The sequence below is a fragment of the Myotis davidii genome, unplaced genomic scaffold (assembly GCF_000327345.1).
Source record: "Myotis davidii unplaced genomic scaffold, ASM32734v1 scaffold197, whole genome shotgun sequence".
NCBI lineage: Eukaryota > Metazoa > Chordata > Mammalia > Chiroptera > Vespertilionidae > Myotis > Myotis davidii.
This window is the reverse complement of record NW_006291549.1, coordinates 3,088,670-3,098,052: the sequence shown is the minus strand read 5'-3', so window position 1 is coordinate 3,098,052 and position 9,383 is coordinate 3,088,670. Positions and strand designations below refer to the sequence as shown.

The following is a 9,383-nucleotide window of genomic DNA, read 5'->3' as shown; positions in this document are numbered from 1 at the left end:
GAAAGAGGGGAGGGGAAAGACTAAATTGATCTACATAGAAAGGGTTAAGTCAAGTAACAAAGGGATGGAAAGAGGGGGCTGCTGCTGAAAAAGGAGTTTTGGGCTTTGGCAGCTAAGCTCCAGGTCAGCTTAGGTGGACGGTGGTGGTGATGGTTGTGGTGAAGGAGAACTTGATCATAGAGGAAGAGTGGGCTTCTTTGAAATGATGCTACAGACTTTGAATTGGGGGCCCCCTTAAATGTTCTTCAGGAAGTAATGTTTCCTTTTAAATTACTCTTGCCTAATAAACTCTGATTCTTTAGCTCCAGTTCTGTGCAGAGACTGAACCACTGGGCTCAGTGTATTTGGGTTGCAGAGGTGTCTGTATTGAGGGGCTCGGGGGGAGTGATCAATCTCAGGATTGTTCTACATGTTGCAGGACTCTAACAGAATCTGCCCCTGATGCCTCGGTTACCACCAGGTGGTAACTTGCGGCTGGTGACTCCATGGGGTAGAAACATCTTTGAGTGCAGTTGGGCAGTGTTTCAGATGGGATAGATCAGTCCCAGATGAGACCTGGAAGATGGACATACTCACTGCCTGAGCCACCCCTCATCGCAGCAGGATTGCTGCGAGGTGGAGATGAAATGGGCCGGCACAGCGCCTGCGCATTACAGGTGCTCCAGGCCTGGTGAAATTCCTCCCTGAGCCTCCCACTGTGCTTTTGTAGTGAAGGTCCCCAGGACGCAGGCTAAGCAGAATCACTCTAATTCATTCTGCCCCCAGGGTATCCCCAGGACAGGCCTGGGACATTCTCTGTTTAGATTGTGGGTTGGAGGCATAGTGTTCCTACTAAAAGCTGCTATCTTTTAGGTTCAGAGGAAGAAGTCCCTGTTTGGGTTATGGGGCAGAAAAGACCCAGGAGGGGAGGCAGGGGAGAAATGATGTGAAGGGTCCCTGAGCTTGGTGGGAACCACTGGATGGAGCAGCTTGACAAAGGGAGGGAGTCGAGTGCCGCGTCTGACACTTGACTTGAATCAGGTCACTTTCATGCAGAGCGGTTTCTTAAATGACTTGATTTAAGCACAAGGTTTCCAGGTCCCTCTTGAAAAAAATTGTCATTTATGCAACCTGCTTTTCAGCCTATGACTTTTTAAAAACAGTATGAACCTTAAAGCTTGGCCTCACTTTACGAAGAAAATAAAGCACTCTTAGTTCCTAAGAGTCTGAAGACCACAACCAGAGCTGTGGACCCTTTCAGAACATTGCTTTTCCTTTTAAGAAACCGTGATTAACATGAATGAAAAGTCCTTGGCATATGCACGAGAGACATGTAATTGGTAGTTAAGGATAGAGCTGTGTTGAGAAAGGGCTTGCGAACACCACATGCAGCCTCTAGAGCAGGGGTGGGCAAACTTTTTGACTCGAGGGCCACAGTGGGTTCTTAAACTGGACCGGAGGGCCGGAACAAAAGCATGGATGGAGTGTTTGTGTGAACTAATATAAATTCAAAGTAAACATCATTACATAAAAGGGTACAGTCTTTTTTTTTTAGTTTTATTTATTTCGATTAACATGAATGAAAAGTCCTTGGCATATGCACGAGAGACATGTAATTGGTAGTTAAGGATAGAGCTGTGTTGAGAAAGGGCTTGCGAACACCACATGCAGCCTCTAGAGCAGGGGTGGGCAAACTTTTTGACTCGAGGGCCACAGTGGGTTCTTAAACTGGACCGGAGGGCCGGAACAAAAGCATGGATGGAGTGTTTGTGTGAACTAATATAAATTCAAAGTAAACATCATTACATAAAAGGGTACAGTCTTTTTTTTTTAGTTTTATTTATTTCAAACGGGCCAGATCCGGCCTGTGGGCTGTAGTTCGCCCACGGCTGCTCTAGAGTCTAGATACTGGGTTTCTCATCTGTTTATACCCAATCTGCAGGAAATGAAGAGCGCCCTGCGCATGTAAAGCACAACACAGCTTCAGATGATATCACATTAGGGATCTGTTTCATGTCCTGGAAATACAGAAAAGGGTGTCCGAGGGTTGTGTGTTGACGAATGATTTCTGTTTGTTGCCCACAAGCTTAGGAGAAGAGGATAAACCCCCTCTCTCTGGGGCGGGAGCCGTGCTCCGTCACCTGGCTGAGCCCCCAGATAGAGCCCCACAGGCCCTCTGGCCTCCTGATGGTGCTTTGCAAAACAAAAACTGCCCCTCTGACCTGTCCTAAATGACCCTTGCCTCCTGTCACTTATAGCAACAAACGTATCAACCAGAAGGGCCCTCTGTTCTTGTCAGAGCTAGAGTAACCATATCATTCATGTCAAGACGTGGCCCAAGTGGAGGAATGCAGAAACTGAAAGAATTTCCAAAACAAGTTGTTCGTGATTTTAGGGGCCTTAAAAAGAAGGGTTAGGAGAAAGGTTCCCCTGGGAGGGAAAAAGAGCAGAACTGCATCTCTCCTGTCCTTGGTTTCTTCCCCGAAAAGAGAACTCAGGGAGAAATAAGCAGAGGAATCTCTTCTCTCTCCTTTACGTCAATGTAATCATTTCTCAGCCCTGTGTCTTCCATGCTGGGCACTAGTGATCACAGACCAACAAAACCATGGCGCTATCAGGAAGCTTGCTTTATTTGATTTCCAGTGAGTTCCTATTGAGATAAATGAGCAGACATCACGATTTTGTCAACCATATTTTCTGAGCCTTACAAACTCAGCAGAGAACTCTGATTCATGTATCTGTACATACAGCAAAACGATTCCCTGTCAAGGAGTGCAGAGAAGCTGTCTTCTGGGTGCCCCCCTAGAGGCCTCTGGGGGATGGGGTGGGTCAGCCCTGTGCCCGCACACCCGGTGTCTGCATGGATTGTCATCCCTCTGTCCTTGGGTCCCTTATTACCAGAATGTCCCACCCACGTCGCTATCTAAAGGCTGACCTGGCTTGGTTTCTGAGACTGGCCGTGGGGCTGCCACCTGCTGCATAATGAAGTCACGTGACCCAGGGCTTGGCTGGCTTTGGTGATTAAGCCCAGACACAAAAAAACACCTGGTTTCTGGAAAGGTTATCATCCCAGCATGAGGCGTGAGTACAGCTGCACACAACTCTTGCTGACTGTAAATCTTGGGGATTTACAGCAGGTGCCGTAAGGAAAGGCCTTGTGATTTTCAGCCCCCCGCTCCCCCCCGCCCCCTTACTATGACGCTTTCTCGCAGCCCTTGGTAATTCTTCCACATGGGATCTGCCTTTGGTTCAGATAGACCTGAGACCAATTTATGAAGAAGAGGTTTGTACTTCAAGCCTCATTTCCCCTTAGGCATGTCATTCTGCAAAACACTTGGGCCCCATTTTGTGACATTATTTCTGTTAGGAAAGCCAGATCCTTTAAGATGGGCAAAGTGGATAACTTCATAGGAAGGAAGTGAGTCCTCAAGATGGTGTGAGACCTTTATTCTAGTGGTTCTCAACCTTCCTAATGCCGCGACCCTTTAGTACAGTTCCTCATGTTGTGGTGACCCCCAACCATAAAATTATTTTCGTTGCTACTTCATAACTGTAATTTTGCCACTGTTATGAATCATAATGTAAATATCTGATATGCAGGATGTATTTTCAGGGGTTGCGACCCACAGGTGAGAACCGCTGTAAGGGAGACCATGGCCCTAACCGGTTTGACTCAGTGGATAGAGCATTGGCCTGAGGACTCAAGGGTCTCAGGTTCGATTCCAGTCAAGGGCATGTACCTTGGTTGCGGGCACATACCCAGTAGGAAGTGTGCAGGAGGCAGCTGATCAATGTTTCTCTCTCATCGATGTTTCTAACTCTCTATCCCTCTCCCTTCCTCTCTGTAAAAAAATCAATAAAATATATTAAAAAAAAATAAAGGGAGACCATGGTCAGGGTGAATTGGAGGTGCACATGTGTGTGGGAAGATTTCAGGGTGAGACTTGATAGGTTTGGCTGAAGGGTGGAAGGCAGGAAGTTGGCAGGCACATTTCTTCATTTACTGACAAGACTTTCGGGTAAACTGAGGAGAGTCAGGGAGGCAAGAGCTAAATGAGAAAGGGCAGTTGGTTCCCTCTTCAAAAGCCAGGAAAGAAGCAAGAAAGTTGCTAGTAGACTTCAGTCTTTCCCCACCCATGGAATTTTACACATTTTCTGTTCAAATATACTTGGCTTTCTACTCAGGCCTATACCCCAAGGGATATGCTTACTCCCCTCTGTACACTGGCCTGAGAATTAATGAAGACATGCAGAAATAGGTCTCAGCACTAGACTTGCCTGAGCAATTTCAGAGCCTTTGATGCTGTGTGTCTTTGATTAAATTTGGGGACAATTTGCCCATTATTTCTTCAAGTATTTATTTTTTTTCTGTCCCTGTTCATTTCCCCCTCCCCCAATCTCTTTTCTCTTTGTTCTTTAGTATGGATAATTTCTATTCATCTGTTTTCAAGTTTACTGAATCTTTCCTCCACCTCCATTCTAATATTAAGCCCATCCTGTGGATGTTTTATTTCAGACATTGTATTTTTCAGTTTTAGGGTATATATTTGGTTCTTTTTATTTCGATACTGTTTGCCTTCTGTAGTTTCCTTTTAATTCATTATGACCTCATTTTGCCTTTTGTAATTGAGCATAGTTAAATAGCTGCGTTGGTTCTAACATCTGGGTCTGTTTGGGTTGGTCCTCATGATTTATCTTTTTCTTTCTCGAGAGTGGGTCACATTTGTATGTATGCCAGGTAATTTTGGATTGATCCTGTACATTGTTAATGTAGTATAGTGGAGACTAGATTTTTCTATATTTCCTTCTGAAGATGTTTTTTTCTTCTTTTTAGAGCAGATAGGGGGTAACTTGATTGGATTGAGTGAAATTGCAAACTCTGTCTTGGGTGGCAGCTTAAATTTCAGTTCAGTTCTTTTGTAAAAAAATTTATTGATTAAGGTATCTTTTTTTTGTCTTTTAAAAATATGTTGTTTATTGATTTCTGAGAGGAAGGGAGAGGGAGAGAGAGAATCATTGATCGGCTGCTTTCTGACACCCCCCCCCCCCCCCACACACACACACTGGGGATGGAGCCTGCAACCTGGGCATATGTCCTGACTGGGAATCCAACTGTGCCCTCCTGGTTCATAGGTCGACGCTCAACCCCTGAGCCGCACCAGCTGGGCCTTAGTTCAGTTCTTTTCCTTTAGCCTGTTGCTTGAAGGCTGGCATGCATGTGAGGTCAGCTAGAGATTTGGGCCCAGCGATAGATAAAATTTGAGCTTCTTATCTCTGGTTCTCTCCTTTCCAGGATCCCTTCTTCACTTTCTGGTACCTGTGGTTGCCTCAAAATTTGGTCCTCTGGTTCTTCAGTCAAAAGAGACGGAAGGTGTTCTATTCCTATTTGAGCTGCCTTACCTAGCGCAGGCCAGAGCCCGCCTTCAGACGGAGGCCGTGAAACAAAGTGGGAACTCCCACAGAGGCTCACCCCGCACCATTCCCTTCTTTCACCCATTGATTCTGCTCCAGAATCTTCCTATCTTGGTTGCTCTGTAGTGCTGACAGGTAGTTGTGTTTATATTTTGTCCAGCGCTTATATGAAGTGGTGACAGATGTTAGCCTCAGCTTTAGTGGGGGTCAAGGTGATGAGAGAGTAGAGCAGGAGACAGGAACTATGTAGCCTGAGTCCTGGAGGCAAGTGCTTGGAACCCTGTCTTTCATTGTGAAGACAAGGAGGGCCCAGTTTGTTCTTAGCAGAATCAGCGACAAGAATCAAGCCCTTAGACTCAGCCTAGGGGCCTTCCTCAGTGCGCTGGGATGGGCTCCCCAACCTGCCCAAGGTGACATAATGGTTTTCTTAGCGGGTGCCTTTTCACTCTGGGAAATTTTAGAGTTCTACATGGAACTAATGAAATCAAATAAATTGATCGACAAAGAGCAAAACCCCATATTAAGAGAGAGGACAGATCATGAGGAGTATCCCAGAAGTCTAGGGAAAGAGCGTTTAAAAAATGAGAGAGAGGACGGATAATATGAAGATGCTGCAGGAGGATAAAGGCCTGCAGAGCAGTGACTAGATTTGGATACATTCAGGCCTCACCTAGAGCAAGGAAGGAGTAGAGTCAGAGCTGATGGGCGGAGCATAATGGGAGGTGAGGAAGGCAAGTCTATCTGTAGACAACCCTTTCTAGGAGAGAGAAGGCAGGGAGAGAGGACTGGAGGGGAGTGGACTCCTGTGTCGTATTTTATTTTCCCCCTTAAAGTTTAGAAAGGATGGAGCATGTTTAAATACTGACAGAAAGGAGGCAGTAAAGGAAACGGGTTAAGCACAGACCAGGAAATGGTCCATCCATGAGGTTTCCATGAAAGAGGGAGGGGTTTTAGGGTAGCGGTGAAGAGATGGGCTTTGGGCAAGAGGAGGAACTCTTTTTCTTTCTTTTCAAATCCTCACTGGAGGAGTGATGATATTTTTTCCATTGATTTTTAGAGAGAGTGGCAGGGAAGGACAAAGGGAGGAGAGAGAGAACCATCGATGTGAGAGAGACACATCAATTAGTTGCTTCCCACTCACCCCCTGACCCAGGGCAGGGATGGAACTGCAACCCAGGTACCTGCCCTTGACTGGGAATCGAACCCGAGACCCTCTGGTGTGCAGGCTGACGCTCTAACCACTGAACAGCACCAGCCAAGGCGAGGAGGAACTTTTAAAAATGGATTCCATTTCATATGATTGATTAGTTGGGCACACAAACAAATTCTGAAGTTTTCATAGATAAACATTAATAATAGTTTTTTTTTTTTAAAAAGTATTTCATGGCCCCTTTATCACTGTGAAAATCTTGGCCCTATTTCCAGGCTCCCGAGCTGGTGGCTTTGTTATTTCTTCTTTCTGTTTGTCAGACTCTTGTCAAACACCTTCCTGTAGCTTTGCCTAGTGATTGGGAGTCAGTTGCTACGACCTTCCCAGCAGGCCACTTTAACCTTTACTTAACTCGGGCTCTCTCTCTCCGCCCTCCATACTATATCACTTTTATGGCTCCACACCTGAAAGAAACCTAACATCTTTGACCAATTTTTTTTCTTGGTTCTTAGTCACAATGGGCACAGGGACTAAGAAATGCAACACAGGAAGTGAGGGGAGAGTTGTTAAAAAAAAAAAAAAGCTACTAAATGTGAGCAATTTCTGGGAAGGTTAAAATAGACTTTTCTCTTGTGACCTTAAAGGGTGTAGGATTATGTGAGATTGGGGACGTGCAGTTGCGTTTTGGTTAATGATAGGTTTCAGGGAATGTCCTTAACATAAAAACACAATGAGGAACATAAATTCAGATTAAATTCACTCTTAAGCCGCAGCAAATATTTTTGGGTGGGGTATAAATGAGCTCAACTGAAAACCTTTCCGCTCTTCAGAAATAAATCATTTCCCCCTCAAGATCGTTTTTCTTAGTTATAGCTGATTAGTATATTCAGTCATAGATGTGCTTTCACAGGGACTTACATTTTGTACTGGAGAAGGACGCTCGGGGAACGATTTTCCCCCAACACAGTGAGCAAGGACTGTGCTGAATCAGCTTTTGCCCTCAAGCAACCAGCTGCAGGACAGTCCATGAACCGGTGTTTGATTCTGAGCATTTTCCTGCTCTTTTTCTGTAGAAACAGCAGGAAGTAGGGCATTAAGTGCAATGAAGGAAGCCCTTGAAGGAAGGTTTTCACAGTATCTCGAAGGAGAAGCTGGCTCCCTTGAGGGAGTAACGGCAGAGGAGGATGTCATGACCTGTGTGCAGGGTCCGGTGACTGGAAAGCATTCTTGGATGGTCTGGGGTTGGGAGGGCCGCAGCTTGGGCCTTGGGCCTTGTTTCTTACCACTTGCCCTTGGAATCTCCTGATCCTCCTCCTTGGCACAGGGCTGAACCCTGGGGTAGCCATCGATGAACATGGGTTTATGCAGGCGGGTGTGTGTGTGTGTGTGTGTGTGTGTGTGTGGTCTCTGCTGCCTCCAGACTTCTCCCCACCCCTTTTGTTTGTTTGTTAATCCTCACCCAAGGATATTTTCCATTGATTTTTAGAGAAGGGAGGGGGAGAGACACAGAGAGAGAAACTTCGATGTGAGAGAGACACATCAATTGGTTGCCTCCCACATGAGCCCTGACCAGGGATTGAGCCTGCAACCAAGATACATGACCTTGACCGGAATCAGTTTATTTATTTTTTAATGTATTTTATTGATTTTTCACAGAGAGGAATGGAGACGGATAGAGAGTTGTAAACATCGATGAGAGAGAACCATCGATCAGTGTCAGTCCAAGGGCTGACACTCTATCCACTGAGCCAAACTGGCTAGGGCCTTCCCATCCCTTTGGGAAGGAGGAGAGCTCACCTGTAACTTGGGAGCCCTCCCCTGAGAACACAAACTCTCTGATAAAAGCTGCCATGCAGTCATCACTATCAGACAGGGCTTTCTGGAAACTGCCATTTCTCTGTGCCGCCTAGGCCCTCCCTCCGAGCCCGCTGCTGCGGTTGGCTGAGTAGTAAGCAGACCCTGGCATGAGCTACACTGAGAAGGATGCAAGTGTGGACTGACCCTGGGGTTCTCATTTAGCTGCTCTCTCTGAAGTCCCAGTTGTACACAGCCGGCTGCCAGCAGCCTCAGGTCACTCAGCTTCCTCCTCCTGTTTCCCCACAAGGGGCTCGGGGGAAGGGAGCCCAGGCTGAAGACCTGTAACTGCTGCCCAGAGATATTTTTAAATCTACCCAGAGGGTGTTACTGGGAGTTCAACTGAAGCATCTCCCATTTCCTCCGCGGAACCCTAGGGAGACTAGTTCTCCTGCTTCCTCCCTCGCTGCCCCCATCCCACCAAACATTTTCAGGCCCGGGTTTGGGTTTATGGACAACCATGTATATAATTCATGCAGGACAGGTTACAGTGGAGCGTGTTACCTTTGCTAGTCAAGCGTGGCTCAGTAATGCTGCTCCAGATTTCGGCCGGGAAGTGGGTTTTATTGGTGTTTGGGTCTGATGTTTTCCTGTCCGGAAACCTCCCCGCTCCCTTGGTGAGGCTGCTTTGGCAAGCACCATCAGGGCCCATCTACCTCCCTTCGTCCAGGTTAATAAATGGGTTCCAGGCCAAACCAGGCTGTCCTGTCAAGCAGAGCCCTTGGGGGGAGGTACTTGCTTAGGAGAGTCTGCACGACAATTGCAAGTCAGGATCGCCCTGGGGGGGACTGGGAGCCCAAGCCCAGCCCCGGTGTGGCCAGGGTGACCCAGGTACAGCGAGCTTTGCGCCTCCCGGTAGCTGTGGGATGCTTAGGGAAGGGAGTGTTTCCCATTTAGTGAAGGCCATCCCGCTTTTTCATCCCACTGTGTCATGCTCCCTGCGATGGTGAGGGCACTGGGGGCAGGGAGCAGGGAAATGAAAGGCTCA

The 9,383-nt window shown here is 46.9% G+C and overlaps 1 protein-coding gene across 1 annotated transcript in view; it reads left to right on the top strand.

Moving 5' to 3' along the window:
• The window catches only part of SAXO1 (stabilizer of axonemal microtubules 1), a 23,618-nt gene that overhangs the window by 3,903 nt on the left and 10,332 nt on the right, over nucleotides 1–9,383 (top strand). The gene's annotated exons all lie outside the window — the stretch shown is intronic.